Source organism: Pleurodeles waltl, chromosome 3_1 (assembly GCF_031143425.1).
Source record: "Pleurodeles waltl isolate 20211129_DDA chromosome 3_1, aPleWal1.hap1.20221129, whole genome shotgun sequence".
Classification (NCBI taxonomy): Eukaryota; Metazoa; Chordata; class Amphibia; order Caudata; family Salamandridae; genus Pleurodeles; species Pleurodeles waltl.
Window position 1 is genome coordinate 105,173,609 of NC_090440.1, and position 20,719 is coordinate 105,194,327.

Sequence of the window (20,719 nt, forward strand, 5' to 3'; positions counted from 1 at the left end):
TGGATACCATTGGGCCCTATAGGTTACAGTGGCCAATGGTGATGTATGCTGGCGGTGACGGTACTCACCGCTGCGGACGTGACCACCATTTTCTATCTGTTCACTTACTTGCTACCTGACCTTCAACAGTAGAGGACCTACACTGCAGGTGCTGCTGTGACCTGTGTGTGGAACCGACCATGGCTCGTGTCACTGGGGAAAGGGCCCCTGCCTTCACCTCTGTGCAGTTGGAGAGACTGGTGGATGGTGTCCTACCCCAGTACCGAATGCAGTATGAGCCTCCAGACCAACAGGTAAGTACACTGTGAGCACGATGCATGGGGCATGAATGCATGGAGTGCTGTGTGTGAGGGCCTTGTGTAGGTGAGGGGTCTGGTGAAAGGGCCCTGGGCAGTGTTCTGCATGTATGGTGGGCAATGTCTGTGCGTAAGGGAGTGTGAGGGCTATGGTGGGCCATGAGTGTAACAGGCAGGATGGTCGGATTGATACCTTTTCCTATGTGTATTTCTCTGCAGGTCAGCGCCCATCAAAAAAAGGGAATATGGTGTGCCATCGCCAAGGAAGTGTGGACCCTGGGGGTCTACGGCAGGCGGAGCACCCACTGTCGGAAAAGGTGGGAGGACCTGAGGCGCTGGGCTGGGAAGAGGGTGGAGGCCCAGCTGGGGATGACCTCCCAATGAGGAAGGGGTGCCCGTCGAACCCTGACCCCCCCCTGATGGCCAGCATACTGGCGGTGGCCTAGCCTGAGCTGAACGGGCGTTTGAGGGCATCACAGCAGCCATAAGGGGGTGAGTACAGTGCCCCAATATACTACTTGTGCGTGGTGGGGTGGCATCCAGGTTGGGGATGTGGGCCTATGTGCACCCCTAGGCCAGACCGGACATTGCAGGGTAGGTCCCATGTTGGGCAGGGTCTGATGTACACTTCCTCCAAACAAGCTAGTAGGCATCCACCACTGGGCAGGGGTCTGTGGGCCTCAGCTATGCTGCAGTTGGCGTTTGGTATCCCTGTCCATGGGCTGGTGACTAGCATTGTGACTGTTACTGCATTGCCTAGTGCGTAGAGCTGTTCCCTGTGTGTGTGTATCGTGTACGCCAACGGTGGTGTTTTCCAAAGGTATCCTTTGTCTCTCCTCCCCTTTTTGTTTTGTCACCCTGTCCTTATGTGCATTAGCATTATCTGGCAGAGGAGCAGAGGCACTGGCGGTGAGGAGAGCTGCATCCCACCGGGCCCAGGAGGCCGAATCCACCAACGGTCAGGGCACCAGTGGGATGGAGGGTGAGGGGAGTACCACGGCGGAGACTGGAGGGGACAGTTGTGAATGTGATACCTCCTCCGATGGAAGCTCCCTGGTGGTGGCGAACACCTCTGTGCCTACCCCAACTACAGGTACAGCCGCCACCCCCGTACCAGCACCGCCCTCCCAGCAGCCCCTCAGCGCATTTCCTGTGCCTGCTCAACCAGGAAGATTGGCATCTCCTTCGCCCCAGGCACCTCAGGTCCTGCCCCAGTTAGCCCTGCTGGCCTGAATGAGGAGGCTATTGACCTCCTGCGATCCATCACTGTTGGGCAGTCAACCATTTTGAATGCCATCCAGAGGCTAGCAGGCCATTTGCAACAAACAAATCCATTCCTGGCGGGCATTCGCTCTGGAATGGCGGCCCAACAGAGATCAATCCAGGCTCTGGCCTCCTCCCTGATGGCAGACATTGTCCCTGTTTCTAACCTCCCCCCTCCACCTTCCTCTGCCCAGTCTCATTCCCCTGAACCCCAACCTATCCCAAACACACAGGCAGACCAGCATGCCAGGACAACACACAGGAGTGGTTCAGGCAAACACAAGCCCCACACTTCATCCCACAGGCACTCACACAAACACCATACAGAATCAGACATACCAATATCTACTGCCTCCACTGTGTGCCCGCCTCCTCCTCGTCCACTTCCCTTCCAGTTGCGTCTACACTTACACCTGCATGCACTACATCCTCATCCACTACCACCATCACACCTATCACTACATGCCCCTCACAGGCAGTCACCACACTCATATCCATGCACACGTCCCCTGTGTCCTCTCCAACTGTGTTTGTGCCCCCTCCTCCCAAAGTACACAAAAGCAAGCACTCATACACCCAACAGCCATCCACCTCACAACAGCATCCAGCCCATGCACCCACACCCAAAATCAGCAGACACCTCCTACAACCACTTCCTCTTCCTCCACTCCCAAACCTTCACCCTCTTCCCGCCCCATTGTCCCTAAGAAGCGTTTCCTCTCCACCCTTGACCTCTTCCCTACCACTCCCCGGTCCTTCTCGTCAGGCCAGGGTGGTCAAAACCCAGAGGAGCACCTCAGCCACCCAGTCCACGGCCACAGTAGTGTCGACAGCTACTGCAGGTAGGAGAGGATCCCAGGCACCAGGCAGCAACACTGACAGGGTGCCTGCACCAGGTGCATCAAGGAAGGGCAAGGAAGCACCACCAGCTGCGGCAGGGAAGGGCAAGGGGTAATCCCTGGCTGCAGACAGGAAGGGCAAGGGGCCTGCACCAGCAGTCAGGAAGGACAGGAGGCATGGTGTTGGGACTCATTCTGAGCCCCCACCACCAACCATGGTGGGTCAGCCATCCGAGGCTGCAGGGGAAGGGCTGGAGCCTCTCCCCACCACTGCCAGCACTGCCACCAGCACCGCCACTAGCACCACTGCCAGCAGCAGCAGCCCGAAGTGGGCAGCCGTCCGAGGCCACAGGGGATGGACTGGAGCCTCCCCCTACGACTGCCAGCGCCGCCACCAGCACCACTGCCAGCAGCAGAAGCCCCAGTGGGCAGCCGTCTGAGGTTGCAGGGGATAAGCTGGAGCCTACCCCCACCACTGCCAGCACTGCCACCACTGAGCAGCCATCAGGGCCGGCGGACAGTGTGTAGCCCTGCATCCATGGGCTGTTGTGCGTCCTTGCCCCAGCAAATCCTGTGGGTCTGAAACCCAGGTGAGAGACTGTGACCTTGCACTCCCCAAGATCGAAGGGCACAATGCCCCCTCCATAACCAGTGGAAGAAGCCATCCACTCACCCCATCCTTCCTAGGATGAAGCACACTGGGCACAAAGGCCCCCTCCGGAACCAGTGGAAGAAGCCATCCACTCACCCCATCCTTCCCAGGATGAAGCACACTGGGCACAAGGCCCCCTCCAGAACCAGTGGAGAAGCCATCCACTAGAGAGACTGTGGCCTTGCACTCCCCAGGACCTAGCAGTCAGCAAACCACCCACTTGAGAGACTGTGGCCTTGCACTCCCCAGGACCAAGCAGTGGGCAAACCACCCACTAGAGAGACTGTGGCCTTGCACTCCCCAGGACAGTGCACAGGGCATGCTGCCCCCTCCAGGACCAGTGGTGTTGTACCATCTTCCGGCTGAGGTGCCCCCCATTCCCTGTCCCCCTGTGGTGCCTGTGTATTTTCGACCTGATGCCCCTGCAGTGTTCGCTCCGTGTTGTTGCAGGAGTGAGGTGGGGCCTTGGCTAATGTGATGTGGCCCTGTGACCCACGGACACTGAGGACTTGGCAGTGTCCCTCCATTTGTAAATATGTATATACGTTTGTATTTTGTGTATTTGATGCACTTATTCAGATTTTTTTATCGTATTACACTCACTTTCTTCCAATCATTTTGTCCTTGCATTATTCCTGAGGGGTACAGGGTAGATATGTAATGTTTGTGCATCTGGTTGTGTGTATGGTGTTGGGGGTGGGGGTGTTGCGTGTGTGTGACACTCTCTTTTTCCTCCCCCCTCCCTTGTGTGCTAGGTGGCAGTACTCACTGTGGTCGTCTTCACCAGCGTTGCTGCTCATAATGCAGGAAAACGTAGACAAGCATGGGAAATATGTGCAGCTCGGGCTCCATGGCATCGTGGTTGTTCCCTGAGTCTCCAGAGGTGAGTCCTTTGAATTCTGTGTTCTGTTTCCACTGTGCTTTTGATGTTGTTGGTACCACCCTGGCAAATGTGGCGGATAGTCCTGTCGTAATACAGTGGGCAGTACATTGTCTTCCACCGGGCTATTGGTGGTTACCGCCATGGTGCTTGTTGAAACCGCCGTAGCGGTCAGTGTGTTACAATGGCTGTCTGTCTGAGGGGTTTCTGCCGTGGTCATAACTCCATTTTTTTTACCGCCCTCCTGTTGGCGGTATTACAGCCTTTTTATTACCTTTCTCTGTAGCCAATCCTCCTCTGAGGGCTATTTAGGGTCTCTCCTGTGGGTTTCTCTTCAGATAACGAAGAGTTCCTCTGCACTTCCCTCTTCGACTTCTGCCAAGGATCAACCGCTGACTGCTCCAGGACGCCTGCAAAACCGCAACAAAGTAGCAAGAAGACTACCAGCAACATTGTAGCACCTCATCCTGCCAGCTTTCTCGGCTGTTTCCTGGTGGTGCATGCTCTGAGGGCTACCTGCCTTCACCCTGCACTGGAAGTCAAGAAGAAATCTACCGTGGGTCGACGGAATCTTCCCCTGCCAACGCAGGCACCAAACTTCTGCATCAACGATCCTCTGGGTCCCATCTCATCCTGATGACCCTGACATCGACGCCCACAACCTCAGGCTATGGATCGACGACTGCGCCAACGGCATCGCACCACTCAAAAAACCCTCCAACAACCAAACCAACAAAAAAGCCACCTGGTTCACCAATGACCTCCAAACCTCCAAACGCAACTCCCGTAAACTCAAGAAGAAATGGCCCCACGAACGCACACCTGACAGTCACACAGCACTCAAGGATGGCACACGCAGTCATCACCAACTCCTCAGGCTATCAAAGAGATCCTCCTTCAAAACAACGCTCACGACTGCAAAGAACTCTTCAACATCGTGAAGGAGCTCTCCAACCCCAGCGTCACTGTCAACGACATCCCCCCCTCCCAAGAACAGTGCGACGCCCTAGCCACCGCTTTCCAACAAAAGATCTCTGACATCCACAACAGCTTCAACACCCGTACTACCTCAAACACGCCAGTCTCCCCCTCTACTAACTCCACCCGCACTAATCGCCTGACCTCCTGGACCAGCATCAACGACGACGAAACTCGCAAGACCATGAATTCCATCCACCACGGATCACCGTCAGACCCATGCCCACACCACATATACAACAAAGCAGACACAGCCATCGCACCACACCTACGGAACATCATCAACATCTCCTTCGAAACAGCAAGACTCCCGGAGAGCTGGAAACACGCCGAAATCAACGCTCTACTCAAAAAACCAAAGGCGGACCCCAAAGACCTTAAGAACTTCCAGCCCATCTCCCAATCCCGGCGAAGGTCATTTAGAAAATGGTCAACACACAACTTCCCCGATACCTCAAAGACAACAACATTCTCGACCCCTCCCAGTCTGGATTCAGACGGAACCACAACACCGAGACCGCTCTCCTCGCCGCCACAGACGACATCAGAAGCCAACTCGACAATGGAGAAACATCAGCCCTCATCCTCCTAGACCTGTCAGCCGCCTTCGACACAGCCTGCCACCACACTCTGAAAATCCGCCTCCGCGAAGCAGGGATCCAAGAGAAAGCCCTCGACTGGACCACATCCTTCCTCTCCGGCAGAACCCAGAGAGTCCGCCTCCCCCCTTTCCAAACCGAAGCCACCAACATCATCTGCGGCGTACCCCAGGGCTCATCCCTCATCCCGACTGTGAGAAAACAGGGCTGATTGCAGAGGCCCCATAACTTTTTGCCCCCATTTTCCTCTTTTTGCTGGTGTTTTCCTGACTTTGATGGTGCCCTGGGTACTGCTAACCAGTCCCAGGGCCTGTGCTCTGTGTAAAATGGATATGCAAATTAGGCTAATTATAATTGGCTAAGTTAACCTACCTATAAGTCCCTAGTATACGGTAGGGCATGTAGGTTTAGGGACCACAGCATAGGTGGTGCACACCTAGGTGCACTGCTGAGGTGCCCAGTTTCATTTTAAAAGCAAGCCTGCCTTGCTGGCTGCTTTTAAATTAAAGTTATATGCAAATTCGACTTTGGAATTAAAGGTACTTCCAAAGTCTTAAACTACCTTATTTTTACATATAAGTCACCCCTAAGGTGTGCCCTATGTGCCCCTAGGGCTGGGTGCCATGTAACTATAAGCAGGGACTTTATAAAAATAGATTTATAAGCCCTGGTGAGGTAAAAACAGCCAAATTCGTTTTTCCCTCATTGAAGTAAATGGCCTTCATAGGCTAGAATGGTCAGACTTTATTTTAAATTTTAAAGTCTCCTTAAATGTTACATACCAAGAATTTGGTATCAAATTAATTGTTGTAATAAATCCCACAACTTCCAGTTGTTGGATTTAATATAACTTGTTCAGGTAAAAAGTTTAGACTTTACCTAAAAAGTTGCCAATTTCAGCTTTGCGTTGTTTTTGCTGCTGTGCTCTGATTGGCCAGCCTGCAGCAGCTTCTGCCAGGATGCCTTGATGAGGTGTGAAGTGGCCTGGCTTCACACAAAGGAATGTGCTTGGGGGAGAGAATCTCCCCTCAGCAGATGGTGAGGCAGGAAGGGGGAGGGCTGCCCAACTGGTCTTCAAAGGCAGAGAAGGACATTTGCAGCACCCAGCAACACCCCCACATCCTGCAACCCCAGACAATTAGGTGCCCCCTTGATTAGATTAGGAGAGGGCAGGAGAGGGGTGTGTTTATGATTTTTAGCCACACCAGTGGGTGGGCTCAGCCAGATGTAACCTCCAAAAATTAGATTCATCCATGTTGGATTTTTAGAGACTGTTGCCTTCTGGGATGGATTTTTGCCACACTTCCCAGGAAGTGGTCATCACAGGGGGACGACCCTGTCCCTGATTGGAGAACCAGGGCCCCCCTTCTTTTCACCAAGGAGCAAGGATAAAACTGGAAGACCTGCACCCACACCTCAGATCCCCACCAAATTTCAAGAAGAAAGAACTTAAGGAGAAGAAGGACTGCCCTGCTGGACCCCTGGCCTGCACCTGGAACCTGCACTCAGAAGGACTGCACCAGCTGCACACTTGGGCTTCACCACAAGAAGGACTTTGCCTGGCTTCAACTGGTTCAAGGAGGGACTCCCTGTTTGCTACAGGTGAAAAATTGCTAACCAGAGTCCCCTGCACCAACTCCTGAAGAAAGCGACCAGCTGACCACTGTCCAGTGGCCAAAAAGGAGTTTGCGCCAGGTGCATTCTGGGAGTTGAAGTCCGCACCCCCCAAGGACCATCACAGAACTTCTGGACCCTTGGGGTGAGCTGTGGACCCCAAAAGAACCTTAAAAGAACATCTGGGTGAAGCCCCAGAAGTTTGGAGAAGATTTGACAAATTTTGTAAAAATGCTCCAGAGAGGGACCGACATGCCTCGGAAATTCTAGCCGGCTTGCCTCAACCGCGACCCGGCCTGACTTCGTGGTTCGTCCTGGTAAAGAAAAACATCTGAAAAAGAGACTAAGGGGCTCATTCTGAGCCCGGCGGGCGGCGGGAGCCGCCCGCCTGGAGGGAGCCACCAAATGACCGCACCGCGGTCAAAAGACTGCGGCGGCCATTCAGACATTTCCTCTGGGCCGGCGGGCGCTCTCCAATAGAGCGCCCTCCGGCCCAGAGGAAATGCCCCTGCAACGAGGACGCCGGCTCAGAATTGAGCCGGCGTAGTTGCAGGGGTGCGACGGGTGCAGTTTGCACCCGTCGCGTATTTCAGTGTCTGCATTGCAGACACTGAAATACACAGTGGGGCCCTCTTACGGCAACCCCGCGGCACCCCCTACCGCCATCCTGTTCATGGCGGGTTTCCCGCCAGGAACAGGATGGCGGTAGGGGGTGTCAGAATCCCCATGGCGGCGGAGCGCGCTCCGCCGCCATGGAGGATTCCCCCGAGCAGCGGGAAGTCGGCGGGAGACCGCCGACTTTCCACTTCTGACCGCGGCTGAACCGCCGCGGTCAGAATGCTCGTGGGAGCACCGCCAGCCTGTTGGCGGTGCTCCCGTGGTCGGTGGCCCTGGCGGCCACCGGCCGCCAGGGTCAGAATGACCCCCTAAGTCCGAAGGTAAAAAGTTGACCGGGACCTCCCAGCCATCGTATCCGAGAAGGGCTCCACGGACGTCGGATCAAGATCCAGGTTTACCCCGGTCGAAGGATTTTCATCTCGAAAAAACGACTAAGTCTGAAGGTAAAAATCACCACCGAGGAAACCCACATCACGTATCCGGACAAGGGCTCCAGGAGGTCGGATTCAACTGGCAGGTTCGTCCCGGTGAAGAAAAACTTCAAAATAAAGACTAAGTCAGAAGGTAACTTTTTAACCGAGGCCTCCCGTGACTTGTAGCCGAGCAGGGCTCCATCGCGGTCGGCCTGAAACTTTGACTTTGCCCCGGTCCTGGTGCAACCAGATGACCCGATTGGCGCTTTTTGTTTCTAAGCGCTAGAAAAATAATAATTCTTTAAAAATTCATATCTCCGGTTCCCCTGAACCGATTTTAATCGTTTTTGTGTCATTTTAAAGATAAAAATATAAACTATTTTTATAAATTGGTTTTGGATTTTTAAACTGTTTCCTGTGTTTTATTTAATTACTGTTTTGTGATATTTGAATGCTTTACACTTTGTCTCCTAAGTTAAGCCTTGACGCTCGTTGCCAAGCTACCAAGGGATGAGCTGGGATTAATTTACTGAGACCTAACTGTACCTAGGTGGAGGTTAGTGGCTTGTTGCTAGGTGTAGGTACCTACCTGCCCTACCGATAACCCATTTTCCAACACCGACGCTGTTCAACATCTACATGGCCCCCACGCACAAGTGGCCCGCCAACACAACCTCAACATCATCTCCTACGCCGACGACGCCCAACTCATCCTTTCCCTCACCAAGGACCCACACACCACCAAAACCAACCTCCACGAGGGCATGAAGGCTGTCGCCGACTCGATGAGAGGCAGCCGGCTGAAACTGAACTCGGACAAAATGGAGGTCCTCATCCTTGGGCCCACCCCCTCCGTCTGGGACGACTCGTGGTGGCCAGCCTCGCTGGGTACCCCTCCAACACCAACTGACCACTCATGCAACCTTGGCTTCATCCTCGACTCATCCCTCTCCATGTCAAAGCAGGTCAACGCCATCCCCTCCTCCTGCTACAACACCTTCTGCATGCTTCGCAGAATCTACAAATGGATCCCAACCAAAACAAGAAAAACAGTAACTCAGGCCCTCGTCAGCAGCAGTCTCAACTACGGCAATATACTCTATGCAGGCATCCCGTCCAAACACCTGCAACGCCTCCAACGCATCCAAAACGCCTCCGCCCGACTCATCATCAACATTCGCTGCCGCAGCCACATCACCCCCCACCCAAGAGGATCACCTTCAAACTCCTCACCCACACACACAAAGCCCTCAACAACACCGGACCAGCCTACCTTAACAACAGACTCAGCTTCTACACCCCCACCCGACAACTCCGCTCTTCCAACCTCGCCCTCACCTCCATTCCCCACATCCGACGCAACTCCTCCAGCGGCATGTATTTTTCCTACCACGCCGCCAAGACCTGGAATACCCTCCCGTCTGACCTAAGACAGATCCAGGACCTGCGCACCTTCAGAAGACACCTCAAGGCCTGGCTCTTCAAGCAGTAGCAGCACCCCCCCCCCCTTTTTTTCCCCAGCGCCTTGAGACCCCCACGGGTATGTAGTGCACTTTATAAATGTATTGATTGATAGATTGATTGATCTCTGGAACACAGGAGCTGGGTCCAAGTGTCCCCGACAGTCCAATGGCCCTTCTGTTCAAATTTGGTGGAGGTAAGTCCTTGCCTCCCCACGCCAGACAGTAATCCTGTGTACTGCGTGAACTGCAGCTGCTAGGGCTTCTGTGCACTTTTGCAAGACTTCCTTCAAGCACAGCCTAGCCCAGATCCCCAGCACTCCGTCCTGCATTGCCCAACTCACTGAGTTGGACTCCGACTTCGTGGGACTCCCTTTTGTTGTGCTGAGTCGACCGTCGTGCTCAGATCTTCTGAACACATGTTCAGGTGCTTCTGCAGGTGCTGCCTGCTTCTGCATGGGCTCTCCGTGTTGCTGAGCGCCCCCTCTGTCTCCTCCTCCAAGGAGCGACCTCCTGGTCCTTCCTGGGCCCTGGCAGCACCCAAAACCTTCAACCGTGACTCTTGCAGCTACAAGGCTTGCTTGCAGTCTTTCTGCGTGAAAACAACTATGCATCCTCCAGCACACCGTGGGACATCTTCTGACCAAAGGAGAAGCTCCTGGCACCTTCCGTTGTTACAGAATCTTCAGCTTCTTCCACCCAGAGGCAGCCCTTTTGCACCTTCATCCGGGGTTTAGTGGGCTCCTGCCCCCCCTGGACACTTGCGTGACTCTTGGACTTGGTCCCCTTCCTTTACATGTCCTCAGGTCTAAGAATATGTCTTCAGTGCTTTGCAGTCAGTTGTTGTCCTTGCAGAATCCCCAATCTTGACTTTACTGTCTTTCTGGGGTAGTAGGGTCACTTTACTCCTACTTTTCAGGGTCTTGGGGTGGGGTATCTTGGACACCCTTAGTGTTTTCTTACACTCCCATTGACCCTCTACACACTACACTAGGACTGGGATCCATTTGTGGTTCGCATTCCACTTTTGGAGTATATGGTTTGTGTTTCCCCTAGGCTTATTTCGTCCTATTGCATTCTATTGTGTTCTACAGTATTTGCACTACTTTTCTAACCGTTTACTTACCTGATTTGGTTTGTGTGTGTATATTTTGTGTATATTACTTACCTCCTAAGGGAGTATATCCTCGGAGATACTTTTGGCATATTGTCAATAAAATAAAGTACCTTTATTTTTGGTAACTCTGAGTATTGTGTTTTCTTATGATATAGTACTCAATGATATAAGTGGTATAGTAGGAGCTTTGCATGTCTCCTAGTTCAGCCTAAGCTGCGCTGCTATAGCTACCTCTATCAGCCTAAGCTGCTAGAACACCTCTAATCTACTGATAAGGGATAACTGGACCTGGCACAAGGTGTAAGTACCACAAGGTACCCACTATAAGTGAGGCCAGCCTCCTACAATAACACAGTAGAACACAAAAAAATACACCACACAATGTTTAGAAAAATATATAATATTTATCTGATAAGATGCAGGTCAAAACGATCAAGATGCTATAAGTATATGTGGAAATATTACTGTAAAAATGATATAAAGTGTCTTTAGTCTTAAAAAAGCAACAAGTGTCTCTTGCATGCACAAAGTACCTGGTTTGCGTTCAAATTATCTGCAAGGGACCAGAGAGATGGGTGGGAAACGGGGAGGTGTGCATCAATTTTTCCGGCCGCACACAGACGATGCGTTGTTTATTTTCCACGCAGGGAAGACCTTCAGTCGATTTCCGGCGTGCGGACTCGGTTCCTCTTCGGAATAGGGGGGTTTTGGTTGCCCGGGGACTATGCGTTGAAATCTGGCGCTTGCAGGATGAAGTCACAGGGGCTGGGTCGATCCGGTGGGCGATGCGTGGAAACTTGTACCGCACGGCAGGCGCTGCGTCGTTTCCTCGAAGGAAGTTGGGCTGCGTCATTCAGACTCAGCTTTGCATCAAGCCAGTGGGCCGTTCGTCGAATTTCCGGTTGCAACGCAGGTGCTGTGTCGATCTTCTCCTTGTGAAGTCAGGCTGCGTTATTCCGGTTCGAAGTGCAGGGATTTTCTTACCGCGATGCAGGCTGTACGTTGATTTTCACTGCATAAGGAGTTCTTTTGCAGGAATGAAGTATTTTTGGTCCTGAGACTTCAGGGAACAGGAGGCAAGCTCTATCCAAGCCCTTGGAGAGCACTTCTCAGCACAGCCAGAGAGCAGCAAGACACCGGACCAACAGCAAGGCAGCAGTCCTTCTCAGAAAGCAGTCCAGGTGAGTCTTTCAGACATCCAGGCATTTCTTCTTGGCAGGTTGCAGGTTCTGGTTCAGGATTTCTTCTCCAGGACGTGTCTGAGTTGGTAGGGTCAGAGACCCTGCTTAAATATCCAAATGTGCTTTTGAAGTGGGGGAGACTTCAAAGAGTAGCTTAGAAGTACACAAGGTCCCATTTCAGTTCCATCCTGCCTGCCACGGTCCCAGTAGGGGGTGTCGCAGTCTTTGTGTGAGGGCAGACTACTGTCCTTTGACATGTAAGTGTCAGGACCTCCACCCTCCCAGCCCACAAAGACCCATTTAATATGCAGATGTGCGCAAGTGTGACTGAGCATCCTGTGTTTGGGGTTTGTCTGAGTGAATGCACAAGGGAGCTGTCAACGAAACCTAGCCAGACGTGGATTGTAAGGCACAGAAGGATTTAAGTGCAGAGAAATGCTCACTTTCTAAAATAGTAATATTAAATCCAACTTCACCAGTCAGCAGGATTTTGTATTGCCAATATAGCCATACTAAAAATGACCTTGTTACTCCTTTCAGATCAGTAGCTACTACTCAAACAGTATATGAGGGTAGCCCTAATGATACCACATGAAAGGAGCAGGCCTCACAGTAGTGCAAAACTAATTTAGGAGAAGCTACACAGGTACATGTCCTGCCTTTTGTCTACACAGCACCCTGCCCTATGGGTTACCTAGGGCCTACCTTAGAGGTAACTCATATGTAGGAAAGGGGGAGTTTTAGACTTGGCAAGTACTTTTAAATGGCTAATCAAATTGTCAGTGAAACTTCACTCACAGGCCTTGCAATGGCAGGCCTGAGACATGGTTAAGGGGCTACTTAAGTGTGTGGCACAATCAGTGCTGCCGGCCCACTAGTAGCATTTAATCTACAGACCCTGGACACATATAGTGCACTTTACTAGGGAGTTATAAGTAAATTAAACAAGCCAATTGGGTATGATCCAATGTCACCATGTTTTAAGGGAGTTAGCATATGCACTTAAGCACTGGCTAGCAGTGGTAGAGTCCTAAATCCAGCAAAAACAGTGTCCAAAAATTAGAGGGATGCAGGCAAAAAGTTAGGTGTGACCACCCTAAGGCTGTCAGGTCTAACATGTGTCCCTCCCCAGCTGAAAGTGGGGAGAGCTACCCAACCTCATGGGAGCTCTCATCGCTAAGGTGTAAGTATCTGCAGGGACCATCATCATTGCCGTGGTCAATCCCCGAGTGATGTTCCACCGTAAAGTCCATCCCCTGTACGGAAATGGACCACCTAAAGAGTTTAAGATTCTCGCCCCTCATCTGCATGAGCCATCTGAGGGGCCTGTGGTCTGTCCGAACCCAGAAGTGAGTCCCAAACAGGTATGGTCTCAGCTTCTTCAGTGCCCAGACTACAGCAAATGCTCCTCTCTCAATAGCACTCCACCTCTGTTCCTGTGGTAATAATCTTCTGCTAATAAAGACTACTGGTTGGACTAGGTCCTCCTCATTTAGCTGCTCGGAAGCTTCTCTCTACACAATAAATTCCTGGGAGTAGTCAGGGGCCTTGAGCACGGGGCGGTGCACATGGCTTCCTTCAGGGAGTCAAAGGCCCTCATTACAACCCTGGCGGTCGGTGGTAAAGTGGCGGTAAAACCGCCAACAGGCCGGCGGTAAAAAAATTGAATTATGACCATGGCAGAAACCGCCAACATAGACAGCCACTTTAACACTCCGACCGCCACGGCGGTAGAAACAAACAGCATGGCGGTCACCGGCAACAGACAGGCGGAAGACAATGTACCGCCCACACTATTATGACAGGCCAATCCGCCACCTTTTCCGGGGCGGATTCAACGCAAACAAAAACACGGCGGAAACAGGACTTGGAAGGGAAAACACTCACGTCTACACACCCCAGGAGGAACCAGGAAGCCATGGAGCCTGAACTCCAAATCCTCCCTGCGATAGTCTTCCTGCTCCTGTACCAGGAGCACGAACAACGGCGGCAATGACCACGTTGAGTACTGCACCTACAACACAGGGGAGGGGGGAGGGAAAAGAGAGTGACACACACACGCAACACGCAACACCCCCACCCCCACCCTCACCCACAACAACTTACACACAAATACATGCTGCAACATTACATTTACACCCCCCCACCCCCACTGGAAGAACGCAATGACACAAGGAAATGATTGTAACCATTGTAATCAAGAATAATCCATTAGTAAAAAATGTATATACACTATAAACAATTATGTACACCAAGAATTCAAGCCCAGGTACTACGCCTATATAGTCCGTAGACCACTGGGCCCAAAATGCATGGGCGAGGCCCACACTCAATACCTGATCGAAACGAAGAGAACACTGCAGGGGCATCAGATCAAAATAAAACAGGCACCTCAGGGGTAAGGGAAGGGGGGGCACCTCAGCCGGATGAGTGCACAGAGCCAGCTCCACGAGTAGGCTCCATGCCCATTGATGTATCCTGGGGAGTGCAAAGCCACAGTCTCTCAAGTCTCTCCAGTGGGTGGTTTGCCCACTGCTTTATCCTGGGGAGTGCAAAGCCACAGTCTCTCAAGTCTCTCCAGTGGGTGGTTTGCCCAGTGCTTTATCCTGGGAGTTCAAAGCCAGAATCTCTCAGGTGGATAACAGTCTTCACTGGTTCTGGAGGGGGCTTTGTGCCCAGAGTGTTTCATCCTGCCAAGGATAGAGGTAGTGGATGTCTTTCTCCACTGGTTCTGGATGGGGCTTTGTGCCCAGAGTGCTTCATCCTGCCAAGGACAGAGGTAGTGGATGTCTTTCTCCACTGGTTCTGGAGGGGGCATGGTGCCCAGAGTGTTTCATCCTGCCAAGGACAGAGGTAGTGGATGTCTTTCTCCACTGGTTCTGGAGGGGGCTTTGTGCCCAGAGTGCTTCATCCTGCCAAGGACAGAGGTAGTGGATGTCTTTCTCCACTGGTTCTGGAAGGGGCTTTGTGCCCAGAGTGCTTCATCCTGCCAAGGACAGAGGTAGTGGATGTCTTTCTCCACTGGTTCTGGAGGGGGCATGGTGCCCAGAGTGCTTCATCCTGCCAAGGACTGAGGTAGTGGATGTGACACTCCACTGACGATGGTGCAACATGCAAGCTGCCCAGGCCCGTGGAACTGACCACCAGCCTCGTACGAATGACCACTGGGGATGGCAGCCATGTCTGCGGTGGTGCCACTGGCTCAGGATGTCACGGGGCCACTGGCGGTGCTGTCCCTGGGGTCAGTAGCGGCAGTGCCAGCGGCGGTCTTGTGGCGGCGGTGCTGGTGTCGGCCTCACTGACTGTGGTGCAGGTGGCTGGCTCACTGACTGCTGTGCTGGTGGCTGGCTCACTGACTGCTGTGCTGGTGGCGGTGACAGTAGCGGCGGTGCTGGTGGCGGGCTTACTGACTGCGGTGCTGGTGGCAGTGTCAGTAGCGGCGGTGCTGGTGGCTGGCTCACTGACTGCGGTGCTTCTGAAGGGCACAGTGTCTGCGGTGCTGGTGAAGGGCTCAATATCTGGGGTGCTGGCGGCGGTGTCCATGGTGGCGGTGCATGTGGCAGTGCCGGTGGCGGTCTTGTGCGCCGTGCAGGTTGGTGGCAACATTGACTTGCCTTTTATTTTCAGGCCCTTCCCCACCTTAGATGGTGGCGCAGCTGTCTTGCCACTTCCAACAATTGTCTTGCCTGAGTCCTTGGTGGCAGGTGTTTTGGCCTTCTCCCTCCGGGATGTGGGCAACTTTTTCTGTTTTGGAGGTGGGGGAATGTCCTTGGCCTCGGTCCTTGGGACACTGGCAGTCCTGTTGCTTGGCGCACTCCAAAATCCAGCTATTGCTGGCACCACTGTGCCCGGTGATGTGGTGGCTGAGGTGCTGGGCTGGGACCTGGAAAGGCGGGCCGTAGGGTACGGACGGGGTGGGGGAGGTGTAGGGAAGAGGTAAAGATTTGATAGGAAAAGCTTTTTAGACACACTGGGACGGGTAGAAGGAGGGAGTTTGTGAGTGGAGGAAGAGGTAGTGGTAGTAGGAGGTGTTTGTTTGCAGACTTTGGGTGAAGGTGCATGGGCTGGAGGCTGTCGTGAGGTGGATGGCAGTTGGGTGGGTGTGTGACTGCATTTGTGTACTTTGGGAGGAGGGCTCGCAGACACACTGGGAGAGGACACAGGAGATGTGTGAATGGAAGTGGGGGTGGTGTACAACGCCAGCGCAGTTATCTCATATCCCCTTGTCCCACATTACAGGTCAGGCAGCCGCCATTTCAGGTGGCCACATGACATTACTTTTAAATGCGTCACACATATGACAGGCACATAGCGGATTGACAAATGTGTGCAATAAAATAGTTTTTTTACTACCTCAGTGTTGGCTGACTCTGTGCTCGCTGTTCTCATCCATAGGGCACGTCCGCTGGAGCAGGTGAAGAGATGGTTGCATCCTCGGGTGTACAGACCACTGGTGGACCTGTTGACAATGGAAGAGAGACATGTAATAGTCACCTACAGACTTGATCGTGCCACAATCCAGGGACTGTGTGCCCAGTTGGAGCCAGACCTGATGTCAGCTGTCCGCCATCCCACAGGAATGCCCCCTCTAGTGCAAGTCCTGTCAGTACTCCATTTCCTGGCAAGTGGGTCTTTTCAAACAACAGTGGCCATTGCATCAGGGATGTCCCAGCCTATGTTCTCAAACGTGTTGTCCAGAGTGTTGTCTGCCCTGCTGAAACACATGCGCAGCTACATTGTGTTCCCTCAGGTGGAGGATCTGCCTACAGTGAAAGGTGACTTCTATGCCCTGGGACATATCCACAACATCACAGGTGCCATTGATGGGAAACATGTGGCCTTGGTCCCCCCACAGGAGTGAACAGGTGTACAGAAACCGGAAGAGCTACCATTCTATGAATGTGCAGATGGTGTGTTTGGCCGACCAGTACATCTCCCATGTGAATGCCAAGTTTCCTGGCTCAGTGCATGACGCTTACATTCTGAGGAATAGCAGCATCCCCTATGTGATGGGGCAAGTCCAGAGGCACCATGCGTGGCTAATAGGTGAGGAGAAGGACCCTATACCCTGTGAATAGTTGTCTGGGTCTAGGGTTGTTCCTAAGGGTTAGCGTGTGTCTAACAGTTGTCCGTCGACATTTGCAGGTGACTCTTGTTACCCAAACCTGTCATGGCTACTGACCCCAGTGAGAAATCCCAGGACAAGGGCAGAGGAACGCTACAACGAGGCACATGGGCGAACTAGGAGAGTGATAGAAACTACCTTGGGCCTCCTGAAGGCCAGGTTCCGGAGCCTCCATATGATAGGTGGTTCTCTGTACTACTCACCAAAGAAGGTGTGCCAGATCATCGTGGCCTGCTGTATGCTGCACAACTTGGCTTTGTGACGACAGGTGCCTTTTCTGCAGGAGGATGGTCCAGAAGGAGGTCGTGTGGCAGCTGTGGAGCCTGTGGACAGTGAAGAAGAGGAGGCAGAAGAAGAGGATATCGACAACAGAAACAATGTGATCCAGCAATACTTCCAGTGAGACACAGGTAAGAAGACATCACTACCTCCTACATCTGATAAAATTGTTAGACCTATCATATGTATGTCACTTTCACCCAGTGGATGGACCCTGACCTGTCACTTTGCCTTTCCATCTCACAGATGTGGGTCCCACTGTGTGACCTCTGCTATGTTACCTCATGGACTAGAGCTGTGTGACATAGGTATGTTCACAATACAATGGACATTGCTATTTTCCTCAGTTATTGCTAATACACATTTGTGAAAACACAGACTGACTCCAGCTTGTTTTGTGATTCAAGGGTGTTTATTTAAGTGCAAAATAGTGGAGGCGGTTGTAAAATGGTCAGGGGTGTTGGTGGAGAAATGTCCATGGCAGAGTGCAGTTATTTGTCTCACAGGTGCATTGTCCAAAGGGGCATAGGAAGTGGAGCTAGGGCAGTTTAAGGATGGACAGGGTGCCAAAATGGGACAGAAGGATGACATTCATGGTGGTCTCATTTCTTGGTGGGGGTCTTGGCATTGTTCTCTGTCTTTGTCCTGGATCTAAGGACCGTTTGCGGGGTGGTTCTCCATCTGCAGGGAGTGGGGTGCTGGTGTCGTGGTCCTGTGGCGGTGCCTCCTGTCCACTAGCGCCGGCAGAGGTGGTGGGCAGTTCATCGTCCAGGCTAATGTCAGGGGACCCTTGTTGTGCCACAGTGTCCCTCCTGGTGTTCACAAGGTCCTTCAGCACCTCTACAATGGTGACCAGGGTGGTGTTGATTGACTTGAGTTCCTCTCTGAACCCCAAATACTGTTCCTCCTGCAGCCGCTGGGTCTCCTGAAACTTGGCCAGTACCGTTGCCGTCGTCTCCTGGGAATGATGGTACGCTCCCATGATGTTGGAGAGGGCCTTGTGGAGAGTGGGTTCCCTGGGCCTGTCCTCCCCCTGTCGCACAGCAGACCTCCCAGTTCCCCGGTTTTCCTGTGCCTCTGTCCCCTGAACCGTGTGCCCGCTGCCACTGGCCCCAGGTCCCTGCTGTTCTTGGGTTGGTGGGTTTGCCTGGGTTCCCTGTAGTGGTGGACACACTGCTGCTTGAAGTGTCCTGGGGACAGAGGTATGGGCCCGCTGGGTGGGTGCTGTGCTCGGGTTTCCTGAGGGGGGAGGCTCTGTGGTGGCTTGTGACTGTGTCAGGGGAACCGACTGTCCCGAGGTCCCAGATGGGCTGGTCATCTAGATCCAGTTGGACAGAGCTGCTGTCATCACTGTGGGCCTCTTCTGTGGGGGGGGGGTGGACATGTCTGGACCAGGCTGGACCACTTGGCTGGACCAGGGACTGCTGGACTTCTCTATCACCCCCAAGAGCCAGCGTCTTGGAAACTTCATCCTTGATACTGGACCTCACTTTGTATGACACCCTGTAAATGTTATTCTTCACAGGAGTACTGTCTCCAGTGTCAATGCCATGGACACACAAGTGTGTGAGTCCAGGCGTGAGAGAGAACAGAGAAAATAAGTGCTCCAACAACTTGTAGCAGTCTCCCCTCTGATCTAGAGTCAGGGACTCAGAGAGAAGGACACCCTCCACTGACACCATCAACGTCTTTGACAGAGAGGAGGTCAGGGAGAGGCTCACTCTCCTCTTCCATGCCCTCATCTGTCACAAGGAGCATACTGACCTCAGACCTCTCAAAATGAAGCTTCAGTCGGTTGTGGGTGTCCAGGGGTCTTGAGGCCCACTAGGTAAGTGGCCTTCCCTTCCGCTCCTTAATTTCAAATGGGCCAGTCCAGCTGTCCTGGAGAGCTCTAGGCTCTACTAGCTCCATCACCCAAACTTTGTCGCCAGGTAAGAATTCAACTAGAGTGGCCTTCGGGTCATACCACTCCTTCATCACCTCTTGACTGGCCTCGAGGTTGCTCTTGGCCTGCTTCCAGAAGTGCTGTGTCTGGTTGTGGAGGGCCAGCATGTAACTGACCACAACCTGGGGAGGTTTATTGGGAGCTTTCGCCCATTACTCCTTTACCATGCTTAGCGGTCCCCTGACAGGGTGACCATAGAGAAGCTCAAAGGGGCTAAACCCTACCCCTTTCTGGGGCACCTCCCTATAATCAAAGGGAAGGCATGGCAAGAGGACTTCCCACTTATGCCTCATGGCCTCAGGTAGGCCAGTGATCATGCCTTTTAGGGTCTTGTTTAATCTCTGAACAAGCCCATTGAATTGAGGGGATGGTAAGGGGTGGTAAACCTGTAGGTTACCCCACACTCATTCTACATGGACTTCATGTACGCTTACATGAAGTTTGTGCCTCTGGCAGACACAACCTCTTTTGGGAACCCCACATGGGTAAATATTCCCATCAGAGCTCTTGTCACTATCGGTGAAGTCACTGTCCTCAGAGGGATTGCCTCTGGGTAGCGGGTGGTATGGTCCACCAAAACCAGATAAGCCTGTTGCCTAGGGTGGTTTTGGGGTCCAAGGGACCAATGTCGTCAATGCCCACCCTTTCAAAGGGGGTGCCAACGACAGGGAGTGGGATCAGGGGGGCCTTAAGCCTTTTCCCTGTCTTCCCACTAGCCTGGCAGGTAGGGCAGGCCCTACAGAAATTATCTGAGGCTACCCGCATTCTAGGCCAACGGAAGTGGGTGACAAGCCTGGCAAAGGTCTTGTCTTGTCCCAGATGTCCATCCATGGGGATGTCGTGAGCCAGACCCAGTAGGAAATCCCGGTAACAGCTGGGGACCACCAGCATACGTGCTGCCCCAGCGTCCGGTGTCTTAGGCTCATTGTATAGGAGATCTTTCTCCCAATATATATGGTGATTGCCATTGGCTTCACCTGCTGCTTGGGCTGAGGCCTGCTGCCTCGGACCCTCAAGATAAGGACACTCCTTCTGTGCTTTGCAGAATTCCTCCCTGGTTGGCCTACTCTCTACTTGCCAGCCAGCAAGTTCTGGCAGGTTACCCAGGTCGGCAATATCCTCCCCACTTGGCTCAGGGGCCTCCTCCTTTGGGAACCCTTCCACCACCGTGGGAATATCTGGGATGCGTTTCCTGTGCCCCTTGCCCTTCCTATGTGCAGCTGTCTGGGCTATTGTACCAGGCTCCAGACGCCCTTGACTCCCTTCCCAGGGAGCCATAGACCTTGTGGTCATGCGGACCCACTCATGCAAACCTAACATCTCCAGGTGGGATCTGAGCTCTACAACCTTCCAGGCAGTATGCTCAAGATCATTGCCTAACAGACAATCTACAGGCATGGCAGGACTCACAGCTACCTTTAGAATACCAGAGACCCCCCCACACTGAAAGGGAACCAGAG